Source organism: Schistocerca cancellata, chromosome 7, assembly GCF_023864275.1.
Source record: "Schistocerca cancellata isolate TAMUIC-IGC-003103 chromosome 7, iqSchCanc2.1, whole genome shotgun sequence".
NCBI lineage: Eukaryota > Metazoa > Arthropoda > Insecta > Orthoptera > Acrididae > Schistocerca > Schistocerca cancellata.
In genome coordinates, this window is record NC_064632.1 from 491,521,552 (window position 1) to 491,544,708 (window position 23,157).

Below are 23,157 nucleotides of genomic sequence, written 5' to 3' on the forward strand. Positions count from 1 at the left end.
TTCGTCTGATTTAATTCGAGTAGATACCATATACATAATTCACCTAACGTGTTCAAAATGCTGAACTGGAACTTGCGCATTAACTGTGGCATAAATTTATTCTGTGTCTATATCACAACAACTGAAATTTGTTGGAATATTGCCTATGAGCAAAATATTGTAACAGGTACGTAGAGAATGACTCACAATTTCTGCTGCAAAATCAGTCAGGAAGACTGTAGATCCCACAGAGAGAATCATTAATTCTCAAGAGAACCGTCTCTTTTACCGCTTTGTTCTCGAGGTAGGCATCTTTCGTGGAAGTCCTAAATCTTAACAAGAGTGGCGGAATATAATGGAGCTGCCCATTACCCCAAATTTGCGATACTGAACACATGATGCTAGACAAAAGACATGTGTAATGAAATATTTCATTTTACTGGTGATTTTAGCTCACATCTTTGAATTTATTACATGGTACACTCACGTCACCACAACAAAGTATTACGAGCAACTGAAGACACGTCCACAAAATTATGCTCCTTACCACAACAGTGTAAATTATTTTCTGCCTTCATAAACAAGAGTTGGCCAAAATAGTACATGTACATGTGAAAAGAGTAGGCACTTTTCTGATCTTGTTATGGTCTTCAGTCCAAAGACTGGTATGATGTAGCCCTCCATGCTACTCTATCCCATGCAAGGCTCTTCACTCATAATTCGGTAGTATTTACAGCTGTCAGCTCCTGCTCTTTTTGGAAGTGGAATTATTACATTATTCTTAATGTCTGAGGGTATTTCGCCTGTATCATACATCTTGCACACCAGATGGAAGAGTTTTGTTGTGTATAGCTCTTACATGGCTATCAGTAGTTCTGACAGAATGTCGCCTACCCTCGGAGCATTGTTTCCACTTCGGTCTATCGCGCTCTGTTCAAATTCTCCATGTCTCCCATCTTATCTTCATCTATTTCTCTTCCATTTCTATCGTACCGCCTCGAAGTTCATCTCCTTTGTATAGATCCTCTATATAGTCCTTCCACTATTCAGCTTTCCCCTCTTTGCTTAGGACTGGTTTTCCATCGAGTTTTTGCTATTCATGTAGCTACTTCTGTTTTCTCCAAAAACTTCTTCAGTATTCCTGTAGGCAGCATCTATCTTTCCCCTAGTGATATAAGCTTCTAAATATTTACATTTGTTCTCTGGCCATTCTTGTTTAGCCGTTTTGCATTTCCTGTCAATCTCATTTTTTAGATATTTGTGTTCCCTTTCGGCTGCTTCATTTTTATATTTTATCCTGTCAGTAATTAAATTCAATATCTCCTATGTTATCCAAGGATTTCTATTAGGCCTTCCTTTATTACCTACTTGATCCTCAGCTACCTCCACTACTTCATCTCTCAAAGTTACCCATCCGTCTGCTATTGTATTCCTTTCTCTTTTCTAGTCAATCGCTACCTAACCTTTCCTCTGAAACTCTCAAAAACCTCTGCTTCATTCAAGTTATCCAGGTCCCATCTCCTTAATTCCGTACATTTTTTGCAATTTCTACGTTCTAGGGGACTGATGACCTCAGAAGTTAAGTCCCATAGTGCTCAGAGCCATTTGAACCACTTTTGAACCTTTCTGTAATTCCATATTCACCTACCGTTTTTCCTTCTCTTCTATTTGCTACTATGAAATTCCAGTCCCCCATCACAATTAAGATTTCATCTCACTTAATGATCTGAAAAATTTCTTTTTTCTCGTCATACGTCTCTTCAGCCATCTACAGACTGAGTTGGCATAAAAAGTTACTGGCCTAGTATTGTCGTGGGAGTGGGCTTCATATCCATCTTGTCTACGATGTGCGTTCACTATGCTGTTCATAGTAGCTGGCTGGCATTCCCATTTTCGTATTCATTATTGAACTGACTCCTGCATTACCCCTATTTCATTGTGTATTTGTAACCCTGTATTCACCTACCATAAGTCCTTTTCTCGCTGCCACCGAACTTCACTACTCCCCATTATATACAATTTCAACCCATCCATTCCCATTTTTAAATTTTCCAATCTACCTGCTTGATGAAGGGATTTAATATTCCACCCTCCGATTCGTAGAAAGCCACTTCTGTTTCTCCTGCTCACAACATCCTCCTCAGTAGTCCCCACCGATCCGAATGAGGGCTTTTGTCAGGCTTGGGATGGATAAATACAGGTCGCGCTCACAGTCAGGATGATTCGTGACCACTCTTCCTGGGACGTTGTTGGTATTAATAAGAAGACGCCAGCTGGAAATCAGGGAAAAGAGGAGCCCTCTATTTGCGAAAGAAAGGAAATGAGACGGAAGTACGGAGGTTATTTAGAACTGACACCAATACGAAAATGTTAACACAAGATCGCGTTTTACAACTGTGGCAAAATGATTGGCACATTTCAAAAACAGGCAGGAGAACACACGAATTTTCCCATAATATCAGGGAGAGACTAGAAATGAGAACCCTTCACCCGTCGAGCGAAATGATGCATTACCTCATCGGTCATGCTCCGTGTGCTGTATATGATGAATGACAGTTGCGCCTGCGGCAGTGTGGGCACTCCAGAACGCACGTTGCGTTACTATGCGCTTTACGAACATGCCGGGGTATAACGGCCGTCGGGCATTACGTACGCTCGATCCCAAAGCAATGCTGAGGAACGAGTCTGCCTGGAGCATCGGGCACGATACTGTAGCAAGGCGGAGGACGACTAGACCATGTCATCAGCATGCTGCCATTCCGGTGAGGCAGTATTCCGTGAAGCCGTAGAGAAGGCAGCTGAGGTCAGCGACCTCCGAAACGTGAAGCAACAAGTGATTACGCAAACACGCATTCTAAGAAGTAGCGGAAGCAATCTTCTACTCTTGAGCCGATTTCTAATGAATGAATAAAACTATAAATTTTACTCTCAGAATCTGTAGTACCAACAATAATGTCAGCAGCCGTGCGATTGGTTAACGGTTTTATATTAGTTTCTTATTGGTAAAAAGTAATGTTTTTACCTATTTGGTTTCTTTGCTTCAGCCATAGATTCATTTTGCAGAAACGTTGTATTAGGAGCTTTCCCTTCCTAACGCTTGTAAGTATCAGGAAGAAATAATTACTGTACACACTTTTTACTACACACAGAAATGTACCTTGGGCGAGCTAAGTCAGCTTTCCGGATAATAGGCTGCAACTGAGAAGAAAGAATAAATGAAAAAGATCCTATTCCTTCTTCTTCTTGCGTTACGGCCTCTGTAGGACCACTGTTAGCCCATTCATGGACTGCATTTTCCTCTTCTTCTCCCAGAACCTCTTCATTCTTTCTCTTCTCCTCTCCCGCACTTCTTCCGAGATCTTCAGTTTCCGTTTCTCCTGGCGGCTCCACTGGTGACACTCTAATCTTTTCCTGTATTCTTCTCTGTCATTGATTTCCGGCATATTTGTCGGGGTATATTTGTTCCTCCAATTTTCCTTTCCTTCTACCTTGATCCCCAGTTCTAACCAATCTTTCCGAAGTTCAACAATCCACTTGGTTCCTGTCTTTCCCCTTGTCCTCCCTTTTTCTTCCCACACTCTCTTCGTCATTCTGTCCATACTCATCCTAACTACATGGCCAGCAAATCTTGCCCTTTTGAGTCTGATTTCCCCGGCTATTGTTCTCGTGTTCCGGTACAATTCTTCCCTAGGTCTTCTCATCCACCTCTCTCCACCTCTTCTGGGACCTAGTATTTTTCTCAGTATTTTCCTCTCTTCTTTCTCTAGTTCCTCTGCCCCATTTCTTCCTAGTGTAATCGTCTCAGCAGCATATAATACTGCTTTCCTCACTGTTGCCTTGTTGTGGCTTATCTTTGCCTCTCTGGATATATTCTTCTTATTGTACACCTCTCTCGTCATGGAGAAGGCTGACCTCATCTTCTTTATCCTCTCTGTTATTGCCTCCTTGCTCCTGTTATTTCCTGTTATTAATTCTCCGAGGTATTTAAATTTGTCCACCATTTGCACAGTGCCTTCCGGTGTGTCCCAGTTTGTAGTGTTGTTTAATGTCTTTGTCTTGTTATAGGCGATCCTCAGTCCCACCTTTCTGGCTACCTTACTTAAGTTGCGTCTTCTTCCGCCTCACTTACTATTGCTATGTCATCTGCAAAGTCTAGGCAGTCCACCTGAGCCCTGTTGTCCTTTTTGTTCCCCTCATGGGTCTTTGGTATTCCCATTTCCTCGTTTATTGCTCTCCACTGCCTGATCACTTCGTGCAGTGCTATATTGAACAACTATGGCAACAATCCATCTCCCTGTTTAACACCAGTCTTGATCTCAAATTCTTCTGACAGTGCTCGCCTGAATCTCACCCTTGCTTTTGTGTCTGTCAGAATTTCTTTTATGAGTTATTCTGTAGTTCCATCAAGTCCTCTGTTCCTCCGGATCCTAACAATAGTTGGAGTCATATGCCTTTGTGAAGTCCACGAAGGTTATTACCGTCTTTTTGTTTTTTAAGGCCCTATGTTCTATCAGTTGCTTCAGGATAAATATCTGTTCTACACAACATCTTCCCTTCCTGAATCCCGCTTGGTAGTCGCCAGCTGTACTTTCTATCTGTTTTCTATTCTCTTGCGCAATAGTTTTGACAGCACCTTGTATCCGACCTCTAGTAGCGATATTCCTCCGTAGTTGTTTGCATCTCTCTTGTCCCCCTTCTTGTGTATTGGTACTACAATTGCATTCTTCCATCCTTCTGGCAACTTCTCTGTTCTCCAGATCTGTTGACTTATGTTGGTCATGTTGTCTATTGCTTTGTTGCCTGCCCACTTTATCATCTCGGCTGCTATACCATCTTCTCCAGTTGCCTTATTATTCTTCATATCGCTTATGGTATGTACGACTTCATCCCTGGTTGGAGGGCGTGGCTCTCTCTCTTTTGTATCAGTCCCCAGATCCAGCTCTTCTTCAGGTAGTTCACAGTTCAGCAGGTCGTGAAAGTGCTCTGCAAAACTCCGACAGTTCTCCTTCGCACTGACAGCCAGCTTCCCTTTCTTATCTCTTATAAACAGTTCTCTACCCTTGTATCCAATCAGACTCTTTTTGAATTTCCCGAAAAAGTGTCTGCTGTAGTTTTTCCTGAAGTTCGTCTCAATCTCGTCCAGTTCCTGCTTCATCTTCTGTCTTCTGGTCCATCTTATTGTTCGGGTTTCTTCCTTTCTTGCTCCTAAGAAAACTTCCCATTTTTCTGGGTCCTTCTTGCTGCTCCAGTCTCTCCAGGCTTTCCTTCGAGTCTCTACCGCTTCCTCACATTCCTTGTTCCAACACCAGTGCTTCCGTTTCTTTTCTTCCTTTCCCCATAGTACAGCCTATTTCGCCATATATTGCTTCATGTCGTTCCATTCATTGAATGATTCAATTCCTTTCTCTGTCTACCATCATGTTTTCTGTTCTTCTGTTCGTCTGTGGCAGTCTGTCCCTGTTTGGAATCCAAAGGCACTTAACTTCTGTAAGATAGTGATCCGATTCTATTCTTGTGTTCTTCCTGACCTTCGTGTTCTTGATCTCTTTAGCATTTGCCCAGCTGATTGCTATGTGGTCAATTTGGAATTCCTTAAGGCAGGTGCATGGGTTTGGCCATGTCTTTTTCTTACACGGTTTGGCCCTAAAGTGTGTTGTCATCAATCTCATTTTGTATTCTCGACACAGTTCAATTAGCCTTTCTCCATTTTTGTTTGTCCGCTGGTGTGCAGGGTGCTCGCCCACTACTCCTCTATGTTGCTTCTCTCTTCCAATCTGTGCATTATAATCTCCTACTAGTATCTTTACATGTCTATATGGTATGTTTTTCAGTGTATCATCTAGCTCTTCCCAGAAACTTCAGCAAACTTTCTTGTCTTTCCTGTTCTTGTTATTTGTAGGTGCATGTCCATTTATTATTGTATACTTTTTGTTCCCTGCTTGAAAAGGTCAGTGTTGATATTCTTTCTGACCTGCTCTTCAATTCAGTTATGCCATCCTCGTATCTCTTGTCTACTATGAACCCTGCACCAAAGCATCTAGGTGCATATCTTTTCTTTCCCACTTTAACTCCTGGTTTCCCCTTCAGTACTATGAAGCCTTCTGGCTCCACTGTGTTTTCGTCAGTGTATCTTGTTTCTTGCATCGCTAATATTCCAATGCTTCTCTCTTTCATATCATCTATTAGTTGCTTAAGTTTACCAGTCTTAATCATTGTCTGTACATATATGGTTCCAATTCTGAAAGTCATCTCAGTTTTAATCTTCTTTGAGGTTCTTGGGAGCTCCGACTCTTCCCTTATGCACTTTTTGGCAGGTCCCCCAGAATCCGAATGCCTGCTTGCGTCGACCTTGGTCAACGGGGGATTGTCCCCCTGGGGTAATCTCGATTCCATAGTGCGATCCATTCCATGAGCTAAAATTTTTTTTGAAGGGATGGCTCATGTCCGTCCAGTTATACGACTGAAGTTGTTAGCCCCACAAGATGTGTTCAGGCCACCCCTGTCCTGGGGACACAGATGCCTTTGGTAGCCCCCCCCCCCTAACATGGAGCACCGCCGCTACCTGATATGTTTCAGTGGCTCTTCCGCTCTCTCTGCCGTTGGGAAGCGACGTTCCTCTTCCGCCTTCGAGACCGTTGGCCGGCCTTCGCCTGTAACCCTAGGCAGGGTCCCTAACTGGGTGCTACCATCCGGAGACAGATGGACCCAGGTTTTTTATGAGGTTGGTACTCCTCCCCCTCCTCCTTCCCCATGACTTGCGAGATGGGGCCCCGGGCTTGGGACCGGCAATGGCAGGATCCTATTCCCTATATACCCTCGAAGTTTCACGGTATCGTTTTCTTGCAGCCTATGTATCACGAATTGTATTCGCTCTTGCGGGACTCCCAATGTTACTCTCATATCCCACATGTTTACTAGGCTGAGTACCACGTGTCCTGGTTTAATCCGCTAAGAAGTACAAAATTCTAAAACGACGTTGGGTTGATACTCTACGCGGTCGTATTTTCTTGAATGAGGCGAAAGAGCAGACGTTTCAAATGCTTTCGAAACTCAACGAAAGCGGCATCAAACCAGGCGAAGCTATTCGTTCGCTGCCTTCTCGATGTCATGGACGAATAATTACGAGTTTCACAAGATCACTATTTGTGGAACAGATGTTTATTACCACAAAGAGGAATTTTATTCATAAATAGCTGAGAAACTCAGAGTCGTTTGGGCATCCATTCATTCCAGTCTTCAATTAGCACATATCCTCCTCCCACCTCTCTCTGTCCATCTCCTCCTACCCCATCTCTATATCCAACTCCTACTGCCATCCACTCATCTGTCTGTACCTTCCTTCCTTCAACCCTCTCTGTCAGTTTCTTCCTCCTCCACCTCTACTTCAATCTCCCTTCCCCCCTCTCTGTCTGCCCAATTTATCTCTCCCATATTCACCTCCTCCACCACCTCCCCCCCCTTCTCGGTCAGTCACCCCTGTTATCTTCTTCACCCCCAAAGCAACGGGAGGCTGGCGGTTTCTAGCCACAGAGTATTTCTTTCCAGACATTAAGTAATATGTGAACAATGAATAATGGTTAAAATTGATCGAGGGACTTAGAAGGAGATGTTGAGCATATGCGTTTGTGACATGTATTGCACAGATATAAGTATGCCTGATTCTCTACTGTTTTACATCCTACATGTCCAGAAAGGACTCCAAATTTTTGTGTGATGTTCAATCGTGTAGCCTGATCTTAGGTCGCCAAGCAACTTGTCAGCGTTATTGGATCACTGCATTGCTCATTCTCGTGATCCAGTTTACACACAGAACAGCACAAATGAGACAGGAATTGATCAACATAGTTTTAAAGTATTCCACCATCATGTAAATACAGGGAATAAATAAAAACAGGTCGTTTTCGAACATTTTTACGACCACCGTTCTCATCCACACCCATACCCCCTAGTGACATTGGAGGATCTTAGTTCCACAGTATTTTTATACCAATAATGTGTCACGTACCTAACAAGTTTGGTTGAAATTGCTTCCGGAATTACTCAGTTATGCTTCAGAGTGACTCCCTTTCATCCCTACTCCTTTCCAGCCAGCTAATAACCAGTAGACGCCCGATTCCTTATGGACTCAAACGCCTCTGTACAAAAGAGCTTCAGACTAAAGGTCACTTTGCAAATGATTTAATGTGTTAAATATCTGACGCTGAGAATGTAAAAGAGAAAGATTTAAGGAAAGTAATTTTTGAGAAGATTTCTCTTGGAGAACAGTGGTACTTTTATTACTGTAAAACGAAGATAAACAGCCTCGACCGCAATAATTTTTAAGACCGTCTTCAGACCTCATACCATGATGGTGTTAGGTGGTGCCGGTGAAGTTAGCGTTCAAGGAACCGTTACGGCTGCTCCGTTCACCAACACCGCCTACCGTCATGGTATGCGGTCTGAAGATGGTCTAAAACAGATCGAAACAGGAAACCACAAAAAAAGAAAAAACAGTTTCTTGTAATCAATACTGTCTACGTTCGTTTTAAAGTAATGATAAAATTTAAGAAAAGGTCTCAAACCATGCTTAAACTTTATTCCAGGTCGCAAAGTACTCCCATTATCAAACACTGGATGAACATAGTCTGGGTAGTTCGCGCTCCGCTTTAGGAAAACCTAGTTTTCCTCGCATCTCGGTGTTTATATGCAGTGGCATGTCCCGAAATACCTGCTCAAAAGTGATGCCAATAAATTTTTATCTAAGAAAGCTTTTTAAATAACGCAAACGTTAGTTATATTTTATGTCTTAGTACTTCATGCTTACATACTCCCAGCCCTCCACAGCCAGAGGGATCCGAGCTGTGGCGTGTAACATAACAGTGTGTAATGTAACTACGTCGGTGAGTGAGAAACAGCGAGCTGTAATCGAGCTTTGAATTCGAAGTGTTCGTCCACATGAGGAGCGCCCTCTTCTACAGCACGAGAGCGCCAGACCACACGCGCACTGCGACATCTGAAACAACCCGACGCCTTGGGTTCGCTGTCTGGCTAGCTGTCAGCGATCGTCCTCCATACAGTCCTGACTTGACCCCATCCGATTTTCATCTGTTTTCGAAACTGGAAGTACACCTCCGAGGACTTCACTCTGAAAGTGATGAAGCCAGGCAAGTAGAGGTTATGCTGTAGATCAGTCACCAATGTCAAACAGTTCATACTGACAGTGTCAGCAAACTGGTCTCTCGCTGGGAGAAGTGTTTTCGTCACTAGGGTGAGTATATTGAGAAATCTACATCTTCATCTACATCTACATCCATACTCCGCAAGCCACCTGACGGTGTGTGGCGGAGGGTACCTTGAGTACCTCTATCGGTTCTCCCTTCTATTCCAGTCTCGTATTGCTCGTGGAAAGAAGGATTGTCGGTATGCCTCTGTGCGAGCTCTAATATCCCTGATTTTATCCTCATGGTCTCTTCGCGAGACGTAGGAGGGAGCAATATACTGCTTGACTCCTCGGTGAAGGTATGTTCTCGAAACTTCAACAAAAGCCCGTACCGAGCTACTGAGCGTCTCTCCTGCAGAGTCTTCCACTGGAGTTTATCTATCATCTCCGTAACGCTTTCGCGATTACTAAATGATGCTGTAACGAAGCGCGCTGCTCTCCGTTGGATCTTCTCTATCTCTTCTATCAACCCCATCTGGTGCGGATCCCACACTGCTGAGCAGTATTCAAGCAGTGGGCGAACAAGCGTACTGTAACTTACTTCCTTTGTTTTCGGATTGCATTTCCTTAGGATTCTTCCAATGAATCTCAGTTTCGCATCTGCTTTACCGACGATCAACTTTATATGATCATTTCATTTTAAATCACTCCTAATGCGTACTCCCATATAATTTATGGAATAAACTGCTTCCAATTGCTGACATGCTATATTGTAGCTAAATGATAAGGAATCTTTCTTTCTATGTATTCGCAGGACATTACACTTGTCTACATTGAGATTCAGTTGCCATTCCCTGCACCATGCGTCAATTCATTGCAGATCCTCCAGCATTTCAGTACAATTTTCCATTGTTACAACCTCTCGATATACCACAGCATCATCCGCAAAAAGCCTCAGTGAACTTCCGATGTCATCCACCAGGTCATTTATGTATATTGTGAATAGCAACGGTCCTAACACTTCCCTGCGGCACACCTGAAATCACTCTTACTTCGGAAGACTTCTCTCCATTGAGAATGACACGCTGTTATTCTGTTATCTAGGAACTCTTCAATCCAATCACACAATTGGTCTGATAGTCCATATGCTCTTACATTGTTCATTAAACGACTGTGGGGAACCGTATCAAACGCCTTGCGGAAATCAAGAAACACGGAATCTACCTGGGAACCCGTATCTATGGCCCTTGAGTCTCGTGGACGAATAGCGCGAGCTGGGTTTCACACGATCGTCTTTTTCTAAACCCATGCTGATTCCTATAGAGTAGGTTTATAGTCTCCAGAAAAGTCATTATTCTCGAACATAATACGTGTTCCAAAATTCTATAACTGATAGGCGTTAGAGATATAGGTCTATAATTCTGCACATCTGTTCGACGTCCCTTCTTGAAAACGCGGATGACCTGTGCCCTTTTCCAATCCTTTGGAACGCTACGCTCTTCTGGAAACCTACGGTACACAGCTGCAGGAAGGGGAGCAAGTTCCTTCGCGTACTCTGTGTAAAATCGAACTGGCATCCCATCAGGTCCAGCGGCCTCTCCTCTTTTGAGGAATTTTAATTGTTTCTCTATCCCTCCGTGGTCTATTTCGATATCTAACATTTTGTCATCTGAGCGACAATCTAGAGAAGGAACTACAGTGCAGTGACGAATACAGATGTAGAATGTTAGTGAAGTTAGTTTTATTTAAAAATGTTTGACAGTGTTGACATAAAAAATTCGGAGGCATTACTTTTCAGCATGCCCTCTTGTTGTGTGTAGTACAATGATGTAAGTTAAATGTTTATTTGACACTACAGTAGTGAATCCATAGTCAGAATACATAAAAGTTTTCTTTAAATAAAAGGGGTTACATTACCGGTTTTAACGAACTACGTCGTCATTTTCAAATGTAGAATATCATATGGAGAATATATCATAGCAATATAATAATTCCAATCCCAAAGAAAGCAGGTGTTGATAGACGTGAAAATTACCGAACTATCAGTTTAATAAGTAACGGCTGCAAAATACTAACGCGAATTCTTTACAGACGAATGGGAAAACTGGTAGAAGCCGACCTCGGGGACGATGAGTTAGGATTCCGTAGAAATATTGGAACACGTGAGGCAATACTGACCCTACGACTCATCTTAGGACCTAGATTAAGAAACGGCAAACCTACGTTTCTAGCATTTGTAGACTTAGAAAAAGCTTTTGACAATGTTGACTGGAATACTTTCTTTCAAATTCTGAATGTGGCAGGGGTAAAATACGGGGAGCAAAAGGGTATTTACAATTTGTACAGAAGCCAGATGGCAGTTACAGGAGTCGAGGGACATGAAAGGGGAGCAGTGGTTGGGAAGGGAGTGAGACAGGGTTGTGCCTATCCCCGATGTTATTCAATCTGTATATTGAGCAAGCAGTAAAGAAAACAAAAGAAAAATTCGGAGTAGGTATAAAATCCATGGAGAAGAAATAAAAACTTTAAGGTTCGCCGATGACATTGTAATTCTATCAGAGACAGCAAAGGACTTGGAATAGCAGTTGAACGGAATGGACAGTGCCGTGAAAGGAGGATATAAGATGAACATTAACAAAAGCAAAACGAGGATAATGGAATGTAGTCGAATTAAGTCGGGTGATGGTGAGGGAATTAGATTAAGAAATGAGACGCTTAAAGTAGTAAAGGAGTTTTGCTATTTGGGGAGCAAAATAACTGATGATGGTCGAAATAGAGGGGATATAAAATGTAGACTGGCAATGGCAAGGAAAGCGTTTCTGAACAGGAGAAATCTGAATGTATTTATATGGAGTGTAGCTATGTATGGAAGTGAAACATGGACGATAAATAGTTTGGACAAGAAGAGAATAGAAACTTTCGAAATGTGGTGCTACAGAAGAATGCTGAAGATTAGATGGGTAGATCATATAACTGATGAGGAGGTATCGAATAGATTTGGGGAGAAGAGGAGTTTGTGGCACAACTTGACTAGAAGAAGGGATCGGTTGGTAGGACATGTTATGAGGGATCAAGGGATCACCAATTTAGTATTGGAGGGCAGCGTGGAGGGTAAAAATCGTAGAGGGAGACCAAGAGATGAATACACTAAGCAGATTCAGAAGGATGTAGGCTGCAGTACGTACTGGGAGATGATGCAGCTTGCACAGGATAGAGTAGCATGGAGAGCTGCATCAAACCAGTCTCAGTACTGAAGACCACGAAAACAACATAATAGGAATTTGACCATACATTACATATTCTCCAACTGATGTTTTACATTTGAAAATGACGACGTAGTTTGTTGAAAGAGATAATGTAGCCCCTTCTTTTAGAGGGAAATGTTGTGTACTGTGACTGAGGCTTCACTATTGTAGTGTCAAATAAACATTTGTTTTTGTATCCCGCCAGGTAGGTGGCGCGTGGGTCTGCTCCTGTAAACTGAAGGGTAGGCCGAATGTAGGAAGTGAGTAGGAACAGGAAAAGGTTAAATGCTTCGGTACTGCGTTTAAATCACCTTTACTATAGGAAGAATTAGGATTACATTAGGCTTACGTAACTTTGGCTGAGATGAGCACGTAGTTGCGAAACTGTACATCAAGTTATAAAGGTATAATCTGTAGTGGTCCACCCACTACGAAATAGAAACAATGTTTCTTGGTCGTCTATTCGGAATCAAAAGGGGAGAATCTGGAGCGTCGCTCTTAGAGCTGCACACTTCTTTACGACATTTATGTCGGAATATAGAACAATGATATGACTTGCAAGCACATTCAGTGGACACTATCTGCAAAACATTTTGCTAGTAAAGTTAGAAGTAAAGATTTAGTAAATTAGTATGGATTTCTTACGCAAAAATTTTGCCGCAGGAACAGCGAAAACGTAGAAAACGATAAAGTTTTACCTTGCATATAGCAGTAAACGATTAACCTTTACCTTCATTTTCTTGGAACTTTGAAATTATATCCGAAGTTCTTTGCAAGTCAGTACTTGCTCTCATTTTCAATACGGTGTGGCGTGTTACGCCCCTTTGTCATCCCTTACTCCCACACCTTTGAGAGGTTGCTGGCTCTTATCGACACAGTCCTTCTTTGGTTCAAAAGGCTCTGAGCACTATAGGACTTAACTGCTGAGGTCATCAGTCCCCTAGAATTTAGAACTACTTAAACCTAACTAACCTAAGGACATCACACACATCCATGCCCGAGGCAGGATTCGAACCTGCGACCGTAGCAGTCGCGCAGTTCCAGACTGAAGCGCCTAGAACCTCTCGGCCACACCGTCCGGCTAGTCCTTCTTTCCTGATAGCAAGTGATAGGTGTACCAAGTTTGATTGGAATCGATTCGGTAGTTTAGTAGGAAAGTTTACCTGATGTTACTGTTAAAGAGGGTGAAATACGGTCTTACGAGCGGAAAGGAGTTTACAACAGCTTCTATTTTTTCTCCCTGGGGATTGTCTATTAAATACCGGGATATTTCCACGTCTCGGGAGCTGAGTAAGTACGGAACAAGCATTAAAGAAGCCTTATTTAATTTCGCACGCGTATTAATCGCTCTACTCGCGCGCAAAAGAAATTAATAAGAAGTGGAGTTGTGTAATGAATGTGATTTACGGGCAGAAATTACGGCCTCCCCGCGTCTTCGAGTCGGCAATAAATCGCGGTTGCGCTAATTAAAAGACTGTAAGTTTGGGAGAGAGTCTTTTGCTGTGGCGTCCTGTGGAGGAGCGCCCCACAAGTTGGCCTCCCTGTGGAGGGAGAGCTGCCTGCGAGCCCACAAATGCCTGGAGAGAGACAAGGCTGCCGCCGAGTGTGCCGGCGGTACGTAGGAAAGGTTCCTGCGACCACGCGTAGCTGCGCGTAACTGTGAGTCCAGGGAGGAGAGCTAAAACCATCCGCTGCGAGGTGTCTTTTACCGCGGTTTCGCACATAACAATTAAAGAGATGGCACGATTATTTATCTTCTTATGCAGCATTATGAAGGGTGGCGTACGATGATCCAGCTCATACCGTACAACCCTCTAACAGTGTGGTAGTGTTTGGCAAAAAATCGTCACTGGAGGGATGTAGCATCCGACGTTCCGCAAGAATCAGTATTTAGTCTATAATTTATCTTATTATATGTTAACGAGGTATCAACTATTCTCTCCCATCACAAATATAACTTACGTAATGACGACCCTCCGTTATATTCACGTGCAAGTCCAAAAAAAACCATGCACAGGTATCTAGCACGTAAATACAGACTTACTTGCCTCATCAGTGTGGGAGCAGAAAATAAGACTAAAACTTAACCGATCTAAATACAAACGTTCTTAATCGTTCGTAAAAATTTATGACGTCTTCGTTCAGAGAAACTACTCCATCATAAACCCTAAACTATGTGAAGACTTTGGGGATAATTCAGGATCATCACTTCGTGTGGTACGAACACACAAATGTAGTCTGTAAAAAAGTGTAAGCGTCAGCTCATTTAGAGCAGAAGTATAAAGTATTTCCATTCGACCCTGAAAAAAAAGCTCATAGAGTCACTAAATTCCGTATACTTTATTATGGTGACGCTGTTCACCCAGGAATTTTTTACGAAAGCTTACACTAGCTAGAACTCGTGACGAATGCTTGTGTACGATACATTTATGACATATGCTATTTCGAGCGTATCAGTCCTGACTACTAACAGTTGTCATGGCTACGTGCCGATAGTCTATACTGTAGCTTAGGAAGTGGGGATGAGGGGTACACTTAGGATGGAAGGGCAAGGCCCCTGTAATGTCACTCCTTAAACAATAACTACCAAGTTCATTGTTTATTCAAAACAGGTAAGAGACAATCAGCGTGGGCATCTTTTATAAAATATTACAGATATCTTCCTTCTCAAGCAAGACAGCAGATAATAATTACCAACAGACTTAAAGAGATGACCCATAGAGATTTCAAATAAATTACAGTCTGAAGCTCAGTTAAAGAAATGGCACCAATTTTTTTTTCAAATAATTTGCAATATAAAGGTAATTTACGAAAAGCATCAATTCGTTTAGAACCCGCAAAAACCAATCAGCACAACACGTGCTCTATAATTACAATTAATACTCAACAAATTAATTTTATCAAACGGGCAGTGAACCCCGGCTGCCCTGGGCAAAGGTGACTTAACTTAACTGCCGCAATCAGCACACCAGCCGTTCAAAACAACACCTAAACGCCGTGGCCCAACCGGGAATCACTTCCCATTGACGTCACGTCACAGCATCTGTGCACCGAAGCGGGACGTGGCGCCGCACCCACGCACCCCAACTCGCAGACAAACTGGAACACAAACAGACCGCAGAAGACACGGCAAAGACCTACCAAACATCAATCAATATACGTTAAGAAATTGATAAACAATAAAATACACAAACCAATTACTGTTGAGTGAGTGAATTCAATAAGTGCACGTATACAGGGTGTTACAAAAAGGTACGGCCAAACTTTCAGGAAACATTCCTCACACACAAAGAAAGAAAATATACACTCCTGGAAATTGAAATAAGAACACCGTGAATTCATTGTCCCAGGAAGGGGAAACTTTATTGACACATTCCTGGGGTCAGATACATCACATGATCACACTGACAGAACCACAGGCACATAGACACAGGCAACAGAGCATGCACAATGTCGGCACTAGTACAGTGTATATCCACCTTTCGCAGCAATGCAGGCTGCTATTCTCCCATGGAGACGATCGTAGAGATGCTGGATGTAGTCCTGTGGAACGGCTTGCCATGCCATTTCCACCTGGCGCCTCAGTTGGACCAGCGTTCGTGCTGGACGTGCAGACCGCGTGAGACGACGCTTCATCCAGTCCCAAACATGCTCAATGGGGGACAGATCCGGAGATCTTGCTGGCCAGGGTAGTTGACTTACACCTTCTAGAGCACGTTGGGTGGCACGGGATACATGCGGACGTGCATTGTCCTGTTGGAACAGCAAGTTCCCTTGCCGGTCTAGGAATGGTAGAACGATGGGTTCGATGACGGTTTGGATGTACCGTGCACTATTCAGTGTCCCCTCGACGATCACCAGTGGTGTACGGCCAGTGTAGGAGATCGCTCCCCACACCATGATGCCGGGTGTTGGCCCTGTGTGCCTCGGTCGTATGCAGTCCTGATTGTGGCGCTCACATTCACGGCGCCAAACACGCATACGACCATCATTGGCACCAAGGCAGAAGCGACTCTCATCGCTGAAGACGACACGTCTCCATTCTTCCCTCCATTCACGCCTGTCGCGACACCACTGGAGGCGGGCTGCACGATGTTGGGGCGTGAGCGGAAGACGGCCTAACGGTGTGCGGGACCGTAGCCCAGCTTCATGGAGACGGTTGCGAATGGTCCTCGCCGATACCCCAGGAGCAACAGTGTCCCTAATTTGCTGGGAAGTGGCGGTGCGGTCCCCTACGGCACTGCGTAGGATCCTACGGTCTTGGCGTGCATCCGTGCGTCGCTGCGGTCCGGTCCCAGGTCGACGGGCACGTGCACCTTCCGCCGACCACTGGCGACAACATCGATGTACTGTGGAGACCTCACGCCCCACGTGTTGAGCAATTCGGCGGTACGTCCACACGGCCTCCCGCACGCCCACTATACGCCCTCGCTCAAAGTCCGTCAACTGCACATACGGTTCACGTGCACGCTGTCGCGGCATGCTGCCAGTGTTAAAGACTGCGATGGAGCTCCGTATGCCACGGCAAACTGGCTGACACTGACGGCGGCGGTGCACAAATGCTGCGCAGCTAGCGCCATTCGACGGCCAACACCGCGGTTCCTGGTGTGTCCGCTGTGCCGTGCGTGTGATCATTGCTTGTACAGCCCTCTCGCAGTGTCCGGAGCAAGTATGGTGGGTCTGACACACCGGTGTCAATGTGTTCTTTTTTCCATTTCCAGGAGTGTATTATGTGGACATGTGTCCGGAAACGCTTACTTTCCATGTTAGAGCTCATTTTATTACTTCTCTTCAAATCACATTAATCATGAAATGGAAACACACAGCAACAGAACGTACCAGCGTGACTTCAAACACTTTGTTACAGGAAATGTTCAAAATGTCCTCCGTTAGCGAGGATACATGCATCCACCCTCCGTCGCATGGAAGCCCTGATGAGCTGATGCAGCCCTGGAGAAAGGCGTATTGTATCACAGCCGTCCACGATACGAGCACGAAGAGTCTCTACATTTGGCACCGGGGTTGCGTAGACAAGAGCTTTCAAATCCCCCCATAAATGCAAGTCAAGAGGGTTGAGGTCAGGAGAGCGTGGAGGCCATGGAATTGGTCCGCCTCTACCAATCCATCGGTCACCGAATCTGTTGTTGAGAAGCGTACGAACACTTCGACTGCAATGTGCAGGAGCTCCATCGTGCATGAACCACATGTTGTGTCGTACTTGTAAAGGCACATATTCTAGCAGCACAGGTAGAGTATCCCGTATGAAATCATGATAACTTGCTCCATTGAGGTGGAAGAACATGGGGCCCAATCAAGACATCACCAACAATGCCTGCCCAAACGTTTACAGAAAATCTGTGTTGATGACGTGATTGCACAATTGCGTGCGGATTCTCGTCAGCTCACACATACTGATTGTGAAAATTTACAATCTGATCACGTTGGAATGAAGCCTCATCCGTAAAGAGAACCTTTGCAATGAAATGGGGATTGTCACATTGCTTTATGAACCATTCGCAGAAGTGTACCCGTGGGGGCCAATCAGCTGCTGATAGTGCCTGCACATGCTGTACATGGTACCGAAACAACTGGTTCTCCCGTAGCACTCTCCATACAGTGACGTGGTCACCTTGTACAGCAGCAACTTCTCTGACGCTGACATTAGGGTTATCCTGAACAGCACGAATAATTGCCTCGTCCATTGCAGGTGTCCTCGTCGTTCTAGGTCTTCCCCAGTCGCGAGTCATAGGCTAGAATGTTCCGTGCTCCCTACGACGCCGATCAATTGCTTCGAACGTCTTCCTGTCGGGACACCTTCGGTCTGGAAATCTGTCTCGATACAAACGTACCGCGCCACTGCTATTGCCCCGTGCTAATCCATACATCAAATGGGCATCTGCCAACTCCGCAGTTGTAAACGTTGCACTGACTGCAAAACCACGTTCGTGATGAGCACTAACCTGTTGATGCTACGTACTGATGTGCTTGATGCTAGTACTGTAGAGCAATGAGTCGCATGCCAACACAAGCACCGAAGTCAACATTACCTTCCTTCAATTGGGCCAACTGGCAGTGAATCGAGGAAGTACAGTACATACTGACGAAACTAAAATGAACTCTAACATGGAAATTAAGCGTTTCCGGACACATATCCACATAACATCTTTTCTTTATTTGTGTGTGAGGAATGTTTCCTGAAAGTTTGGCCGTACCTTTTTGTAACACCCTATGTAAGGAAGTACATATAAATGACTAGCTTTACAAATAAAAGTTTGACTTATAACAGAATAATTTTTTTTATTTTTTTTTTACAGCAATATATTAGGGACGTCGCTGCATGGCAATAACCCAAAACCACACGCACCCCTTCATGCTAATCTGCTTTTTAATAGTCATCCAACCAGCGGATTTTAAAGCAAATAGTAACTCCTGGTCTGCATACAGTCACACAGACTCTGCCGGCTGCTCTTACTTCGACAACACGTAAATTAGAACCAACCGACCAACAGGTCCACTCGCAGCAACCCGAATCGTTTGACGAAACGAAGGCACCAAAACCATTTACACGTACGATGGAGAGCATTGTTCGAGATGATCTCGATGGATGGGTCTCTCCGAAAAACAGGCCCCAAAGCAATGCGACGAGCAGCGTCCGAAGTTGACATGAGACAGGTCCACCACAAGCTCGCTACCTTCTTGCAACGTAGACCGGCCGCACCACCGTTGGCCGAGCCCATGTGTTTGCTCCTTCGTCCCCTGAAGCACGGCCTAGCGCCTCGTAGCGAGTCCGACGACCAACTCCTCTACCGCAAATACTCGCCAGCAGATCACAAAAGGGGCAAAGATCGAAGTACAGCCGGGTAATCGATAGTACTGCCAAAGAGATGGTGTGCCAGAAAACGCGCACCACGGCTCATATACACTATCATTATTTATCTTCAACTCTTTCACTACTGTCTGAACAGCACAGCGAAATAGACATTGTCAACAAAGTAAAAACCTCACTGTGCCATCACATAGTGCTGCGATATTCTCTTAACCATTTTCTGAATCAGGAACCCGACTTTGGAACAATCTCACTGAAAATCCCTTTCAAACTTCAAAAGACAGTTTGTGGTGACGGATCTCACGGCTCCAGAGCGTAACCAACCACATTCCATAAGCCGAGCTCGAAACTCTCGTAGCGCAGCAGCTGTATGGGTCAGCAGTACGAATTATACCGAGACCAGCCAGGGCCGCAGCTGCCAACCCATGGGCATCACGTGTGTGCATAGCGATCGGTCGATGCCTCGATAAATACCCGAGCAATAAGATACGGCGGACATCTCTCTTCAGTGGACCGAGTCGTGCACAGTTTCCAATTACGGCCGGGTCTACAAGCTGCAGTGTTCGTCCGTCGTCTCCGAGACTCAGGCTCCGTAGCCATCGTAGGCCAGCTGTGGACTCTACGTACTCTCAACTCAGAGGCACAGTGACGGGACTTTAATATTTCAGAGAACTTGTAATAATTACAGCGCCTAAGAAGCAGACGAATATGACAGAAAGATAGTGGACAGCATTAACAATAAGTTAGCTGAAAATAATGCTATTTTTACTGAGTCAAGTGAAGCTAATTCATCTACAGTGAGTATTAAATGTGCATACATTGAAAAACCTTCATTTTCTTTCGGGAGAATGGTATTAAGAGCGTGGACTCGGACACTATTAATGAGATTCAAAAGCTTTAGGTGGATAGCTTAAGTCATACAAGGAATGTGTCTCTCCAAGATAGGTGCAATATCTCGGTAATAAACCTCAGACCTCCTAAATAGAGGGCACAGATTTAGGTCGGCAAGGAACTAAAACCGATGAGGCCAACTGTTGATGGTAGGGGAGGCTCCTTGTGTAAAGTAACTAAAAATGCCTACGGTTTCTATGTTAATACTACAAATTCAATCGGCCATTTTTCGTAGCAAAGAGGGTTGAGCTAAGAAGTTTGTGGTACCTATAAACTGATGGTATGACTTTCATTTCACTTAGCATTGTGAACTTATACACTAAGATACCTGTATATCAAACTGTTGATATTATCACCAAGTACCTTAGAAGATTGTGCACTTTGAAACTCTAGTCACTGAATTTACGGATTCGCTATCACTCTGATGTTTGATGATAAAGTATACGTTCAGAAAGAAGTCCTACATATGGGCAGTGCCATATCTAGTTTGTTAGCAGACCTTTTTTTAGTTACCTTGAAGAGAGATTCTTTCATGAATATTATTTCGCTAGTAAAATTGTTTATTACTACAAATATGTATATGACACTATTACTAAATGAAGGGAACAGAACCTACATTAATGAGTCGGTTACTAAATTTAGCAGCCTGCATGAGAAATTTGTTTTTACAGTTGAAGTGGGTACAAGGGCCTCCATTAGCTTCCTTGACCTAGCCATAAGAAATGACAATGGTAGAGATGCCCGTGAAATTTTTAGAAAGAATACTTCCACAGATATTATTTTGGATTATAACTCCAACGATCCCAATTAACATAAGAAAGCCTTTCTCAGTTTTACGATTAAAAGAATGTGTAGAATTTCACTGTCACAATCTGACCACAATACTGAGCTTCAAACCACATAATTTATAGCTTAAAATGAATATTTATAATAATGACTACATAATGAATATTTTAAATAAAATAGCAAAGACATACAGGGAAGAGTAAATCTAAGGATTAATGAAAGGCAGTGTAAGAAACTTGTTACACTGTCATACTATAGTACTATGAGTGCCTCAATATCCTCAATTTTCAAAACAAAAGACTGTCTCTTTTTTGGACTGAAAGCAGACTAGGCCATTTAATAGCAACTAATATAAAAAAATTTAATTTACTTCACGAGTCGAACAGCCTGAGTGCAATCATATTTGCGTAAGACACGCAGGGAGAAGGCTGAAACTCAACTTTCCTGAGTATGTGGCATTAGATATAGCTGACAAGCCCAATTTTACAGCATGCTTGGTTAACACGGGTCGCGCTCCTTCGAATCTTACCCCGTTGCTGAAACTTGTGCTTATACACTGGAGCGCCAAAAAAATTGGTATAGGCATAAGTATTCAAATGCAGAGATATGGAAACAAGCAGAATTCGGCGCTGCGGTCGGCAACGTCTATATAAGACAACAAGGGTCTGGCACAGTTGTTAGGTTGGTTACTGCTGCTACAATGGCAGGTTATCAAGATTTAAGTGAGTTCGAATGTGCTGTTATAGTCGGCGCACGAGTAAGGGGACACAGCCTCTCTGAGGTAGCGATGAAGTGGGGGTTTTCCCATACGACCATTCCACGAGTGTTCCATGAATATCAGGAATACGGTAAAACATCAAATCTCCGTCATCGCTGCCACCGGAAAAAGATCCTGTAAGAACGGGACGAACGACGACTGAAGAGAATCGTTCATCGTGACAGAAGAGCAACCCTTCCGTAAACTACTGCAGATTTCAATGCTGGGCCATCAATAAGTGTCAGCATGCGAACCATTCAACGAAGCATCATCGATATGGGCTTTCGGAGCCGAAGTCCCAAATGCGTACCCTTGATGACTGCACAACACAAAGCTTTACGCCTCGTCTGGTCCCGTAAAAAACTGACACTGTGCTGCTGATGACTGGAAACGTGTTGCCTGGTCGGACGAGTCTCGTTTCAAATTGTTTCGAGCGGAAGGACCTGTACGGGTATGGAGACAACCCCATGAATCCATGGATCCTGCATGTCAGCATGGGACTGCTCATGCTGGTGGAGGCTCTGCTAATGGTGTGGACCGTGTGCAATTGGAGTGATATGGGACCCGTGATACGTCTAGAAACGACTCTGACAGGTGACACTTACGTAGACATCTTGTCTGATCACCTGCATCAGTTAATGTCCGTTGTGCATTCTGACGGAGTTGGGCAATTCCAGTAGGACAACGGGACACACCACACGTCCAGAATTGCTACCGGCCGGAGTGGCCGAGTGGTTAAAGGCGCTACAGTCTGGAACCGCACTGCTGCTACGGTCGCAGGTTCGAATCCTGCCTCGGGCATGGATGTGTGTGATGTCCTTAGGTTAGTTAGGTTTGTAAGTTCTAGGGGACTGATGACCATAGCAGTTAAGTCCCATAGTGCTCAGAGCCATTTGAACCAGAATTGCTACAGAGTGGCTCCAGGAACAGTCTTCTACGTTTAAACACTTCTACTGGCCACCAAAATCCCCAGACATGAACATTATTGAGCATACCTGGGGTGCCTTGCGACGTGCTGTTCAGAAGGGACCTCCATCCCCTCGTACTCTTATGGATTTATGGACAGCCCCGCAGGATTCGTGGTGTTATTTCCCTCCTGAACTACTTCAGTCATTAGTCGAGTCCATGCCACGTCCTGTTGCGGCATTTCTGTGTGTTCGCGAGGGCCCTACACTATATTAGTACATGTATCAGTTTCTTTGGCGCTTTAGTGTAGAACAAAAGGACAGATATGTCAATTTGATAGAGAAGATAGAGATACTCTGCAATCAAAAATCACCCAATTACACCTTGCTTAAAGAGCAGAAAGCAATGAGGCGCACTAATTTTTGGGAATACTTCGAATGCTATCTGACTCCTTTGAAAAGTTAGACGTTCACCAGCCCATCACAATTAACATCTGAAAGTGATCTTTTGTATAGTTCCACACCATTATTCGTGATACTAGCACACATTTTACAACCAAAGTATTAAGTTTCTCTAATAATTTTCGTTTGCATCTTGCTCTAAAAGTTTCAAAGCATCAAACTACCTG